This window comes from Lycium barbarum, chromosome 7 (genome assembly GCF_019175385.1).
Source record: "Lycium barbarum isolate Lr01 chromosome 7, ASM1917538v2, whole genome shotgun sequence".
Taxonomy (NCBI): Eukaryota; Viridiplantae; Streptophyta; class Magnoliopsida; order Solanales; family Solanaceae; genus Lycium; species Lycium barbarum.
This window is the reverse complement of record NC_083343.1, coordinates 81,440,730-81,455,670: the sequence shown is the minus strand read 5'-3', so window position 1 is coordinate 81,455,670 and position 14,941 is coordinate 81,440,730. Positions and strand designations below refer to the sequence as shown.

Sequence of the window (14,941 nt, the reverse complement as noted above, 5' to 3'; positions counted from 1 at the left end):
ATAAAACAACCCACACACTATTTTCCAAATTTCTCAACCAACCCACTTGTGATACAACTATTTAATAATCTTTACTTTCGTAAGGAAGTTGAAATTAACACTAAGAACATCAATAGCAACATCCCCAACATCCTACAAGATAAATATAAGTATTTCCATCCAAATTTCTCTTCAACCCTCAATCTATAAATCAAAAACATCAACACAACAACTAAAACTTTTATTTCTTGCAAATATTCCTTAATCAAACTTGATAAAGAAAGAGATTTAATGATTCATACCTTATTTTTATGAAGGTAGACAAATCTTCAACATTTACTTGTTCCCAAGCTAAATCCAACACCAATCTAAACTATAATCGCGTCTCCGCGTTGCCCGGACTTCAATTGGTATTTCGTAGCTTGAATTTTCACTCAAAATTCTGATTTTTGAGTGGGATTTTGGACCCCTTTTTCTGCTGAAGTTTCTGGAATGTTGGAGCATATTTTTGATGAAGAAAAAATGGGTTTTAGCCCCTTTTATAATAAATTGGGTCGGTGCTACTGTAGCTACAGTACTGCTGCATTACTGTAGCGGTACTGTAGCAGTGCTGTTTCTACGCGACAGTTCAGTTTGTAACGTCTATAATTCTCTCCTCCGATGTCCTATCAACGAACGGTTTGTTACATAATAAACTAGACTCGACGAACTGCATTTTAGGCTTTTGAAACGCCTTAAAACTCCAACTATACATGGAGATATACCCCTCCAAAGTTGACTAAAAATCCTTCCAGCATTTCTCAAATTTTCATCGAACTTATTTTCTTCAATTTGCTCGATCTTGAAATATTCCGAAACTCTCCATACATGATATTTATCACTTATTATACTAATAATGATCATGTTCTCGTGTTTCAAAATGCTCTATCCCGATTACGACTTACGAGATCGTAATTCACCCTCTTTCTTCGTTGTTACGTACTTTCCATGGCTTGTGCTTTTCAAAACATTATGGGACGTCTCCGACACTTCCTTACTACGGTGAGGTAAATGTCATACTCCTGCTCTGAAAACGCGGGGTGTAACAAATATATACTTACAAGTCTCTTGCGATGCTCCCCAATGCAGATAGAGCCACATGTGTGAGTCCCGACAGCAACTTCTTTCCCTCCACAACGATTTTTTGCATTTATTTCTGACTTTTCAACACACTTAGGATCCTCCCAAAGTTGCAACCAACGTTCCCACACATTATCAGACGCATAATCCGGCTTAATCCTTTTTTATTTAGTTTTGCTAATGAAATTCCTATACTTTGTTGCTGCCTTAGTATTCCAATGTTTTCTGATTACACTATCACGAATCGAAGAGTCCCAATGGTATGTCTTCTGAAAACAGTTTGTAAACTACTATTATTAGTATCCTAACTATAAAATCTAATACACTTATAAAACGAATTATGATGAAAGTTATATGTTACACCTCTCATTTATATATATATGTTGAGTTTCGCTGAATGCTAATTGTCCTAGTTTCAGGAAGTAGGATAAGTCTTGCAAGGTCACGAAGGTAGATGTGTCCATCTTGAGTATATAATGGAGTAAAACCATGTTTAGTAAGCTTCGGGAAGGTTTAAGACTCATTGGATCATCAGAGATAAGTTTCAGGGGAATTTTTGAAAAATTTCATGTTCTGGCGCACTTTGCGGCACAACATGCGTCCAGCAAACATGACATGCGGCCACGCAGTTGCACAGCAAAGTGTGCCAGTGGAATTTGGTCAGCTGGCAAGCTTTGCGACACAACATGCAGATCGCAGAGCACACTTTGCGTCTAGCAAAGTGTGCCGCATGTTGTGTCGGTCCAGAATTTTCTGGACCACTTTAAATAGACCAAGCTCGACCAAAAATCATATTTTTCACCATTTTGGACATAGAAACCTCTAGAATACTCTCTCTAACATTCATCCACAAGAAAAATTCAAGGGAAATCCATGATCAATGACACCAAATCCATGAACCCAAGTGTATGAAGCCTAGCCAAAGTTCATTTAATTCAAGAAAACCCAAGGGAAGTGAAGTAGGGTTTTGGTGCTAGAGGAGTAAATCCACTCAAGACTTGTTCAACCACTATCTAAGGTAAGTTTCATGACTTTCTCATGATGATTAAAGTGTTGATACGTTAAAATACTTGGATTGAAGAAGAGTGTAGGAAATGGGTCATGAAAGGTGAATAGTGACATTGTTGGATGAAGGTTTGAAATGAATCATAAATGTTGGTATGTTGAGATTATAAATAAATTATAAATGACATTTAGAACATGGAATAAGTATTGTACGAGAAAGAACGCGATAATGGACTTTGGTAATAGCTATGAAACATTGGAGTGAAATTGTGAATTGTGGGCAAAATAATTAGATGATGCTTATTGTTTATGATATTGTGATTGTTGTTATGGATGTTGGGAGTTGGTATGGAGTATGGAGGAAAGTAGTGTAAACAAAGGAAATGCTGTCAAATTTTCCCTAGAATTAGTAGCGCGTTCTTAGGGACGAGTAACTAACGTTAAAGCGAATTCTCTCTTGAAGGTAGACACGTGACATTGAAGGAGAACAAGCGAGCGATAAACTAATTAAGCGAGAAAGGTATGTGAGGCTAGTCCTTTTTTTCCATGGCATGAATCCTCTAGCATGATTTTCCTTCTCTTCATGAGTCTCTTAAATCCCGGAAAAATTACGAGCCTATGACCCTAAATTGCTACACAAGGTAATGAGTTAGAGTATATAAATTTTTGATGTACATGATATGATGATTCCCAAAATTTTCATGATGTCATTTATTGCTTACACTCGCCTCACACCCTATTTGTTTCAAGGTGAGGCAGTATGTTAATGAGTGCTCCATAATGGAATCGGGGAATCACGACCTTACGTCACCCCGATAAAGTGTAGTTGTCCTTGAGTTTCATGCATATATTATGATGACCATACTATAATGAGTACATTATGATAATGAGCATATGATGATGATGATACACCGTACCTATATGGTCGGGCAGATACATACACCACTATGGTGGGCAGCTTATACCCTGGACGCGGGAGGCCTGGACGCAGGCTAATGTTATGATTATCACACCGATCTGATATGGACGGGCATCTTGCATATTAACACGCCGTACCTATAAGGACGGGCAGCTTATACTTTATGCATTTATGATACGATGATGAGTATGAGTAAGACAGCATGGCTTATTTTCTTTATGCTTGACAGTCGGATATAGATGTCCCATATTGATATTTCCCTGTATCATTGTCTTATTTCATTGTTTATTCCTCTCATACTCAGTACAATGTTCGTACTGACGTCTGTTTTCTTTGGACGCTGTGTTCATGCCCACAGGTAGACAGGGAGACCGCGCAGACCTATAGGAGCTAGCAGCAGGTTTACAGGAGCACTCCATTATTCCGGAGGTGCCAATTTGGATTATTCTTTTTTGTATATATGTATATGTATTTTGGGCATGACGGGGTCTTGTCCCGTCCTTATGTCCAGCACTCCAGTAGAGGCTAGTAGATACGTAGTGTGGGTTATGTGGTTCCACGAGGATGCCATTATATGTATTATTTTTGATAGCCTAATGGATTATGTTTATAACAGTATTATGTTTTGAAAAAGAAGATGATTTTCTGATGCTTTGAGTATAAAATGGATAAAAGAGCATTAAATGGATAAGATAAGTAATAGAACGAGCGCTGCTCGGTGGTCAGCCCCGGGTACCCATCGCGGCCCCTAGCTGGGTCGTGACAAAAGTGGTATCAGAGCAGTTCAGTCCTAGGAAGTGTCTACGGGCCATGTCTAGTAGAGTCTTGTTTATGGTGTGTTGCGCGCCACACTAATAAACAGGAGGCTACAGGGCATTTAGGAAAAATGACCATCTTTCTTCTCATGAGATTGTGCGATAGAGTCGTGTATGAGATTTTATCCTCCCTAATAGTGTGTTGTGATTTCAGAATGCGGCCAAAAGGGAAAGCTATAGCCGCCCAGAAGGGCAAGACTACGACAAAGAGGCGGGTAGAAAGAGAGCCTCCAGTGAATATTGGAGAGGGCGAGTCACAAAATGAGACTCCATCTAGTACTTCCTCCACCCCGCCTAATGTGGAAGAACAAGGAAGAGCTTCAGCTCCAATTCCTCCACCGGTTGCTTCGGGTCAACAAGTGACTGAGGCCATCCATCTATTGACACAGCTAGTTGCCGCTCAGGCACAGCGGTAGAATGCGGGCCCAAGTGATCGGTCAGCTGGTACCCGAGCCCGTGACTTCATGACTTTAAATCCTCCGGAGTTTTTCGGGTCAAAGTCGGATGAAGACCCACAGGGCTTTATTGATGAGGTACTGAGGCCATTGAGAATTATTCATGCTTCTGACACCGAGTTCGTGGAGTTGGTATCTTATAGACTCCGGGATGTGGCAGTCTTATGGTATAATAACTGGGTATTGTCAAGAGGAGAGAATGCGCCTCCTCTGGTTTGGCAAGAATTTGTAGATGCTTTCATTCGTCACTACTTGCCACCCGAGGTCTGCCGAGCTAGAGCGGATAGATTCCTAAATTTAAAGCAAGGAAGCATGAGTGCCCGGGAATATAGCCTACAATTTAATTCATTGGCTAGATATGCCCCGTCTATGGTGGCTGACATGGGAGATCGGTTACATATATTTGTGAGTGGTTTGGGGCCACATTTATTTAAAGACTATTTGACAGCTTTGTTATAAGACGGAATGGATATTTCCCGAATACAAGCCCATGCTCAGAATCTAGAGGGACGACAACAACCACAAAGAAGTGATCGTGATATTGATAGAAGGCAAGGTAAAAGGGCCAAATCCATGGGAGCAGACAGTGATTACAGAGGGGGACCAAGGAAAACACATTCTAGGTACTCAGGCCAGTCGGTGACTAGTGCACCTCCTCGATTTGCAGGTAGGAGATTTGATCGCTCCTTTATTTCAGGATAGGGTCAGAGTTCGGGGGCCTTAGATTCCCAATTCAGGGAAGATTATAGTCAGAGGAGACCCCCAGTACCGTAGTGCAGCCAGTGCGGCAGATTACATTCCGGACGATGTCGTCAGGTTTCGGATGCTTGTTATGCCTGTGGCCAGATTGGGCACATGATGAGAGATTGCCCGTCTATGAGAGATAGAGTTAGGACTCAGCCTACAGGTTCAGCAGCTGGTTCATCATCGGTGCGCCCGTCAGGGCAGCCTCCTTAGATGTCAGCAGGTCGAGGTAGAGGTAGAGGGGCAGCACCTACTTCAGGTGCCACTAAGCCCCGTGTATATGCTTTAGCCGGACGACAGGATCTCGAAATGTTAGATTTTGATATGATTATGGGTATGGATTGGTTGGCCTCGTGCTACGCTAATGTTGATTGGCGAACGAAAGTGGTTCGATTCCAATTTCCGGGAGAGCCCGTGCTTAAATGGAAGGGTAATGCAGCGTCTCCAAAGGTTAGGTTTATTTCCTACCTCAAGGTAAGGAAGATGATAGCCAAGGGCTATATTTATCACTTAGTCTGAGTACATGACACAGAAGCAAAGTTTCCAACTTTCCAATCTGTTCCGGTGGTGAATGTTATATCCCGTGTTTTCACACGTTGGAAAAATTTGAAAACAATCTTGACTTGTAAGAAATAAGGTCATAGTTGATTTTTATTTGACATAGGAGTTGTGCATGAAAGAGTATTGTTGTGAAAGTGCGGGATAAGGCTAAGGGTAAATTTGGAAATTTGGAAATTAGTTTCGGGAATTACAAAATATGATTCATAAGTCATTGGGCTCAAAAAAACTGAAATGAAAAATGAGGCCCAATGTACTAGGGGTGGCCGGCCAAGCTCTTGGTCTTGGCCCAAGTCCACCTAGTTGATCATGTGCTAGTCATGTGATCAACTAGTATATAATTGGATAGGCACTAAGACAATTCAAGAAGCATAGAACAACAAGCCAAAAAAAAAAAAAAAAAAAAAAGAGGAGCTCTCGGGTTTGAGGGCAAAAATTAGCCACCAAAAATCTTGCTCTAAAATTTTTTCTCTTGTTGGATTTTCACTAATTCAAAGTCCCTTTGCAACTTGGTGTAGTTGGTTTGGAAGGAAGAAGTCTTGTTTCTTCAAGTTGACCCTATATTCAAGTGAAGAAGATTGAGTGAAAAGGTAAGAATTTATCCCTTATTATTGTGTTATGAAGTATTGTTTGTGTTGTAGTATGTAGAAATGAGTTGATTGTATGGAAAAATGGAAGTTCGCAAAGTGGGTATGGAATATAGAATGTGGCCGTGTGTGTGTGTTAATGTGTAAGTGAAATGAGTTGAAATTTATGTTGTATTCTAGTTGTGTGTATGATGGAATTCATATGGAGAATGAGAGTTGTATAAATTTGGTTGAAGTTGAAATATAGGGGTTTGGCCGTGTGGTATGGTGTTGGTAGGATGCTAATGAATTAATTTTGTTTAATGTGTTAGTTGTGTTATTGTGATGCTTGCAATGTAAATGAAGATAAAATGATAAGTTTGTATTGAAATGGAATATAGAAGCTTATGTCATTTTAGTATGATTTTCCGACATTAGGAAAATGAAGTTATTTGGTTGTTAATTGTGATGATCATTGATGAATTTGGAAGTTGGAAGCATGTTGTGAATATGTGTGCCAAAGATTAGATGTTTTGAATAAGTTATGACTTTGGCGGAAAGTTGTATATTATGTATATCGTGAGTATAACTTGAGGAAACGATATGAAATGTTTCTAAAACTATATTGTGATGATCTTGATTGATAATGAATGTGAAATCATTGATATTAGTTTAAAGATTTAGGTTGGAGTGAAGGTTATGTCACTTTGTTAGAATGATGGCTAGTTGAAGGATATTGTGTCTCTAATGTTTGTTGTTGATGTTGATGTTGTTGTTTGGGTTGTTGTGATGGTTTTGAGCCGAGTTGAATTCTCAGGGGTGTTATATGTATAGGAGAAGTGCTGCCGAAATTTCGGTAGGCAAGTATGCATTAAGTTGAATTTATGGCATCCATAACTCATAATTGGTAAATGTGACCATTTGCAGATTTTTGACGAAACGGGAAGTGAGCTTGGATAGGCTTAAAAAGCTCAAAAGGTATGTAAAGCTACCCCGATCCTTCTTTTGGCATGCCTAAGTGTATTAGAATCTGATTCGGGCCTCGAAAGACTTTCTACCCATCGGAATCCGCAATTGAAAATCTCGCTTTTTCCTTCAGTAAGATTGAGCCCTTTTGGTTTGTATTCTTGATAATCATGCAAACTTTCCCTAAACTACTTGGAAAGCTATAGAACGTCCGTGGAACCTTTGTAGGTGACCCCATAAGCTTAAAATATGTAATTTGAGCCCACCGCCTTGCTTGTCCTGAGGTGGACCCGCTATTCCCAGTTTTGCCCTTATTGTACTCTAGTCTTACTTTTGAGTGATTTTTGAAAGAAATGTTTTGGACTACCATTCTAATTACTTAACAAACAATGTTTTAAATATTCCATTAAGTCTGATAAATTGTTTTGACACTCGGAATGACTTCAGAAAGGTTATACTCTGTAATTCACTATGATATCCGAAACTCATTTATTAAGATCCCTTCCGACTTCATTGGATTGGTTTGTTTTTGATATGCCTCATCGAGTCTATGGAAACATTTATGATATTTTAACTGCATTAGTCTCTCACTACTCCACTCGTGGATGCCCCAATGTTTCCCACACTGAGCCCGGGCCAGGATATGTTGTCAAGCGTGATCCTTTGCATTGTTCGCCGTGCCTCGATGTGAGGGGGCAGGTATACGCGTACATGGGTTTGTGGAGTATGCTGTGCCATGTATGCTTGTTCTGATATGATTTGCTATGGCCATCTGATATGATATATTATGTGACGGGGTTATGCCCCATTCTGATTCTTCTGTGTTGTGGCACCAGCGTCGGGAGGGTGGCCACGTTCTGTCTGCCGAGTCCCTTGGCAGGGGCCGGATTTGATATGACATATGTTTCTGTATACACTCTGCATGTTTTGAAAATATGTATTTGATACTTTGGATTTTCTGCTCGCTTTCTGTACGTTATGTACCAGTTATGACTCTGTTTCTGTAATTCAGGCTTTACATATTCAGTACATATTTCGTACTGACCCCCTTTCTTCGGGGGCTGCGTTTTCATGCCGCGCAGGTACCGACGACAGGTTTGCGGATCCGTCCGTCTAGGATATCTTTTCTGCCATTTGGAGCGCTCTTTTATTCAGAGCCATCTTTTGGTACAGTCTGCCACTTCTATATATGTATATTCTCGTTCATGGGTACGGCGGGGCCTTGTCCCGTCATATGATTCTGTCGGTCTGTGTAGAGGTCTGTGGACATGTGTGTGGGTTGGGGTCTTTCTGTACAGATGTGTGCTTATGTTGTGTTTGGGCGATCCCATTCGCCGCGGCGGCCGGTCCGCATATATTTAAATGTTGCTTTGTTGGCCCTGTGTGGCCTTTGTTGGTATTTTCTGCGTGCAGGGTATATGGGATAGTCCGTAAAACAAAGGAAACTCTGCCAAATTTTTCTTGAAATTATCTAAATTTGAAATAAAGCCTTGTCGGCTTCTGCCATATACTAGAATGCGTTTGAGTGCCCAGATCGGGCACTAGTCACGGCCTACGGGGTTGGGTCGTGACAAAAGTGGTATCAGAGCGGTTCGTCCTCGGAATGTCTACAGACCGTGTCTAGTAGAGTCTTGTTTATCGGCGTGTTGTGCACCACACCTATAAACAGGAGGCTACAGGGCATTTAGGATACTACCCTTCTTTCTGTCTTAGATCGTGCGATAGAGCTGTATTATCAGGATGACTCCTCCCTAACGAATTGTTACCTTTGCAGTTATGCCTCCAAAAAAGGCGACAGCGGCCCAAAAGGCCAAGGCAGCAGCTGTGGGAGAGACTAGTCGGGCCCAGAGGGTTACCAGGGCCCATGCACATATTGCTCCTGATATTTTGCCCCCGGCAGAGGGCTCTTCCACACCGCCACACGTAGAGGAGATTGGAGCAGCAGCAGCTGCAGGTCGAGGGGCGGCTCCACCGCCAGCTCCCAAGATTCCAGTACCTGAGCCTCCAGCTCCACGGCCAGGGACTGAGGATCAGACTATGAGAGAGGCAGTCCAGCTATTGACCAGACTTGTGGCGGGACAGGTTCAGGGGCACGAATTGGGAGGTGACCGAGCATATAGGCGTGACAGTTCGAGAGCTCGTGAGTTCTTGACTTGTGGCCCTCCAGAGTTCTTCGGGACAAAGCCCGAGGAGGATCCTGAGGAGTTTATCAGGAAGATGCGGCGCACCTTACATTTGATTATGGCTTCTGCGACAGAGTCAGTCGAGTTGGCTTCGTACCGGTTGTATGATGTTGCAGCTAATTGGTACGAGTCTTGGGAGTTGGCTAGAGGCGACGGCGCTCCCCCAGCAGTCTGGGATGAGTTTTCTGAGGCTTTTCTTAGCCATTTTCTGCCTCCGGAGTTACGGCGGGCCAGAGCTGACAGATTCTTATTGCTGAGACAGAGGGGCCGCAGCGTCCGAGAGTACAGTATGGAGTTCGACTCATTGGCCCGATACGCACCTGCTGTGGTATCTACTATGGCTGATAGGATGCACAGGTATATTATGGGGCTGGACCGGTATTTTGTCGACAGTTGGTTGGTATTGGCCGCTCAGCCCGATATGGATATTGCCAGGATTCAGGCGCACGCCCAGGGCATGGAGGACCGGCACAGGGGTCATCAGCCTGATAGGAGTCAGGATCGGAGACAGCCCAAGAGGGCCAGATCATCCGGGTATTCTGGAGATTTCCGGGGCAGACAGCCTCAACAGTCGCAGCAGCCTAGCAGATATCCATCCCAACCGGCACAGATCGCACCTCCACAGCCTACAGGTCGTAGATTTGATGGCCCAGGTTATTCAGGAGCAGGCCAGAGCTCCAGGGCTTCAGGTTCGCGGACAGATAGGGGTTCTGGTCAGACGAGGCCACCTAGGCCTCAGTGTTCTTATTGTGGCAGATACCATCCGGGAGAGTGCTACAGAGCCACCGGTGCATGTTTTTCTTGTGGCCGTCAGGGCCATTCTGTGAGAGATTGCCCGTATAAGGGTAGTTCGGGTGGTGCAACGCAGCCTACCGGGTGGCTATGCGCCCTGTAGGGCCGGGTACATCAGCACCGGCGGGTCGCGGCAGAGGTCGTGGTGGAGCTTCTGGTACTAGCGGTCCTTCGAACCGCATTTACGCTTTGGCCAGCCGCCAGGATCAGGAGGCATCGCCTAATGTCGTTACAGGTACATTATTGGTTTTCTCACGGTCTGTGTATGCATTAATTGATCCAGGTTCGACCCTGTCATATATTTCGCCTCTTGTTGCTGGTAAAATTGGTATAACGTCTGAACCTATAGATCCATTTGAGGTAGCCACACCGATTGGGGACTTTATTGTAGCGAAACAGGTATATAAAGACTTTTCTGTAATTATATACGGCCGAGATACTAAGGCAGATCTGGTGGAGTTAGATATGACCGAGTTCGATGTTATTATGGGGATGGACTGGCTAGCTTCCTGTTATGCTAATGTTGACTGCCAAAATAAGGTAGTTCGTTTCCAGTTTCCTGGGGAGCCAGTTATAGAATGGGCAGGTAATACTGCATCGCCGAAAGGTAAGTTTATTTCATACCTTAAGGCGAAGAAAATGATCAGAAAGGGTTATATTTATCATCTGGTTCGGGTACAAGACTTGACAGCAGAAACGCCGACTCTTCAGTCAGTTCCCGTGGTTAATGAATTTCCGGATGTATTCCCAGATGAGCTTCCAGGCCTTCCTCCAGAGCGGGAGATAGATTTTACTATTGATTTGCTTCCAGATACTCAGCCTATATCTATCCCCCCGTACAAAATGGCACCGGCAGAATTGAAAGAACTGAAAGAGCAGTTGAAGGATTTGTTAGAAAAAGGCTTCATCAGACCCAGTACTTCGCCTTGGGGAGCCCCGGTATTATTTGTGCGTAAGAAAGACGGGTCGCTGCGTATGTGTATTGATTATCGTCGGCTGAATAAGGTAACCATAAAGAATAAATACCCCCTCCCTAGAATTGATGATTTGTTTGATCAGTTGCACGGCGCCAAATATTTTTCGAAGATAGACCTTCGGTCAAGCTATCACCAGGTACGGGTACGAGAGGCCGATATTCCTAAGACAGCATTCCGGACCAGATATGGGCATTATGACTTCAGAGTTATGTCATTTGGGTTAACTAATGCTCCTGCGGTATTCATGGATCTAATGAATCGGGTATTCAGGCCGTTCTTGGATATGTTCGTAATTGTATTTATCGATGATATTCTGGTTTATTCTCGGTCTGAGGCAGAGCACGCAGATCATCTGAGAGCGGTATTAGGGGTACTTCGGCATCAGAAATTATATGCAAAATTTTCTAAATGTGAATTCTGGCTGGCTTCAGTGGCATTCCTGGGGCATATTATTGCAGCTGATGTTGTCCCGGTGGATACACAGAAGATTGTGGCCGTGAAGAATTGGCCCAGACCCACGACGCCCACAGAGGTACGTAGTTTTCTGGGGTTAGCAGGCTATTACAGAAGATTTGTGGAAAGGTTTGCTTCGATTTCAGCGCCTTTGACAAGGCTAACTCAGAAGGGAGCCAAGTTCCAGTGGACTGATGCTTGTGAACGAAACTTCCAGTTGCTGAAAGAGAAGCTGACTACAGCTCCAGTTCTGACTCATCCCGAGGGACCAGACGGGTATGTTATTTATTGTGATGCTTCTGGTGTGGGGTTAGGCTGTGTATTGATGCAGCACGGCCGAGTTATAGCTTATGCCTCCCGACAGCTCAAAAGGCATGAAAAGAATTATCCTACTCACGATCTGGAGCTTGCAGCGGTGATTCATGCCTTGAAGATATGGAGACATTATCTATATGGCGTTCATGTTGATATCTATACAGATCATAAGAGTCTCCAGTATATTTTTAAGCAGAAGGAGCTTAATTTGCGACAGCGGAGGTGGCTAGAGCTCCTGAAAGACTATGATGTGGATATTTTGTATCATCCGGGCAAGGCTAATGTTGTTGCAGATGCACTCAGCCGGAAATCTATGGGCAGCTTGGCAGATTTACAGCCAGACAGGAGAGAGATAGTATGTGACATTCATCAGTTGGCTAATCTTGGGGTTCGTCTGGCCGATTCTAGCGGTACGCGGATTTCTGTTCGAGGGATTTCTGAATCATCTATTAAGGAAGATATCAGGCGGCATCAATATGAAGATCCTGTTTTAGCTCGGTACAGAGACACAGCCTATGATAAGGAGAAGACTTCGTTCGCGTTTACACCAGACGGAACCTTACTATATAGAGGCAGGTTGTGTGTACCTGATATTGCGGGGCTACGGCAGCAGGTTATGGGCGAGGCACACTATGCTCGCTATTCTGTTCATCCTGGGTCTACGAAGATGTACCATAATCTTAGATGCCTATACTGGTGGGATGGTATGAAACGGGATATCGCAGAGTTCGTCGCCCAGTGTCCAAATTGTCAGCAGGTCAAAATTGAACATCAGAAACCGGGTGGACTGTTGCAGGAAATGGAAATTCCGACGTGGAAGTGGGAGATCATTAATATGGGCTTCATTACAGGTTTGCCTCGCACTCCACGGAAGTATGATTCCATCTGGGTTATTGTTGATAGGCTGACAAAATCAGCCCATTTTCTCCCCGTCAGAACTACTTATTCCGCTGAGGATTATGCCATGCTTTATATTAAATAAATTGTGCGACTTCATGGAGTTCCTATATCTATTATCACTGACAGAGGTGCTCAGTTCACAGCGAACTTCTGGAGATCTTTTCAGGAAGGATTAGGGACTCAGCTGAGCCTGAGCACAACTTTTCATCCTCAGAGTGACAGACAGGCCGAGCGCACCATCCAGACGCTTGAAGATATGTTGCGGGCCTGTGTTATTGATTTCAGAGATAGATGGGATGATCACATGCCATTGATTGAATTTGCTTATAATAACAGTTACTATTCCAGCATCCCGATGGCTCCGTACGAGGCCTTGTATGGCAGGAAATGCAGGTCACCTATCGGCTGGTTTGATATTGGCGAGATAGAGTTAATTGGCCCAGATATGATCCAGCAGGCCGTTGATAAGGTGAAACTTATCCGAGAGCGACTGTTAGCAGCCCAGAGTCGACAGAAGTCAAACGCCAATAAACGGCGTTGACTGTTGGAATTCCAGGTAGGCGATTGGGTATTCCTGAAGGTATCGCCTATGAAAGGCGTGATGCGGTTCGGCAGGAAGGGTAAGCTCATTCCGCGTTATAATGGGCCTTATCAGATTATTAGAAAAATTGGAAATGTCGCCTATGAGTTAGATCTGCCATCAGATTTGGAAGCGGTACATCCGGTATTCCATGTATCTATGCTACGCAAATGCAATGGTGATCCCTCCAGAATATTCCCTGCGGATGATATTCAGGTGACGGAGCAGTTATCTTATGAGGAGCAGCTCGTAGCTATCTTGGACCGCCAGGTAAGGAAGCTCCGGAACAAAGATGTAGCCTCTGTTAAGGTGCTGTGGCGGAACAACAATAGGGAAGAAATGACCTGGGAGGCCGAAGAGGAGATGAAGAAGAAATATCCTCATTTGTTCCCTATGCCCACAGGTAATCTCGAATCTTTGTTTAATTCCATTTCAATAACGAATGTGCTGTCTATAAACAGAAACTCCCCCGAAGTATTTTCAGACCCTATAAGATTAATTTAACATTCGAGGAAGAATGTTCTAAAGGGGGGGAGGATGTTATATCCCGTGTTTTCACACGTTGGAAAAATTTGAAAACAATCTTGACTTGTAAGAAATAAGGTCATAGTTGATTTTTATTTGACATAGGAGTTGTGCATGAAAGAGTATTGTTGTGAAAGTGCGGGATAAGGCTAAGGGTAAATTTGGAATTTTGGAAATTAGTTTCGGGAATTACAAAATATGATCCATAAGTCATTGGGCTCAAAAAAACTGAAATGAAAAATGAGGCCCAATGTACTAGGGGTGGCCGGCCAAGCTCTTGGTCTTGGCCCAAGTCCACCTAGTTGATCATGTGCTAGTCATGTGATCAACTAGTATATAATGGGATAGGCACTAAGACAATTCAAGAAGCATAGAACAACAAGCCAAAAAAAAAAAAAAAAAAGAGGAGCTCTCGGGTTTGAGGACAAAAATTAGCCACCAAAAATCTTGCTCTAAAATTTTTTCTCTTGTTGGATTTTCACTAATTCAAAGTCCCTTTGCAACTTGGTGTAGTTGGTTTGGAAGGAAGAAGTCTTGTTTCTTCAAGTTGACCCTATATTCAAGTGAAGAAGATTGAGTGAAAAGGTAAGAATTTATCCCTTATTATTGTGTTATGAAGTATTGTTTGTGTTGTAGTATGTAGAAATGAGTTGATTGTATGGAAAAATGGAAGTTCGCAAAGTGGGTATGGAATATAGAATGTGGCCGTGTGTGTGTGTTAATGTGTAAGTGAAATGAGTTGAAATTTATGTTGTATTCTAGTTGTGTGTATGATGGAATTCATATGGAGAATGAGAGTTGAATAAATTTGGTTGAAGTTGAAATATAGGGGTTTGGCCGTGTGGTATGGTGTTGGTAGGATGCTAATGAATTAATTTTGTTTAATGTGTTAGTTGTGTTATTGTGATGCTTGCAATGTAAATGAAGATAAAATGATATAAGTTTGTATTGAAATGCAATGTAGAAGCTTATGTCGTTTTAGTATGATTTTCCGACATTAGGAAAATGAAGTTATTTGGTAGTTAATTGTGATGATCATTGATGAATTTGGAAGTTGGAAGCATGTTGTGAATATGTGTGCCAAAGATTA

The 14,941-nt window shown here is 42.8% G+C and overlaps 1 pseudogene; it reads right to left on the bottom strand.

The window, feature by feature from the left end:
• Positions 1 to 14,941, bottom strand: part of LOC132601553 (uncharacterized) — a 66,728-nt pseudogene that overhangs the window by 36,126 nt on the left and 15,661 nt on the right.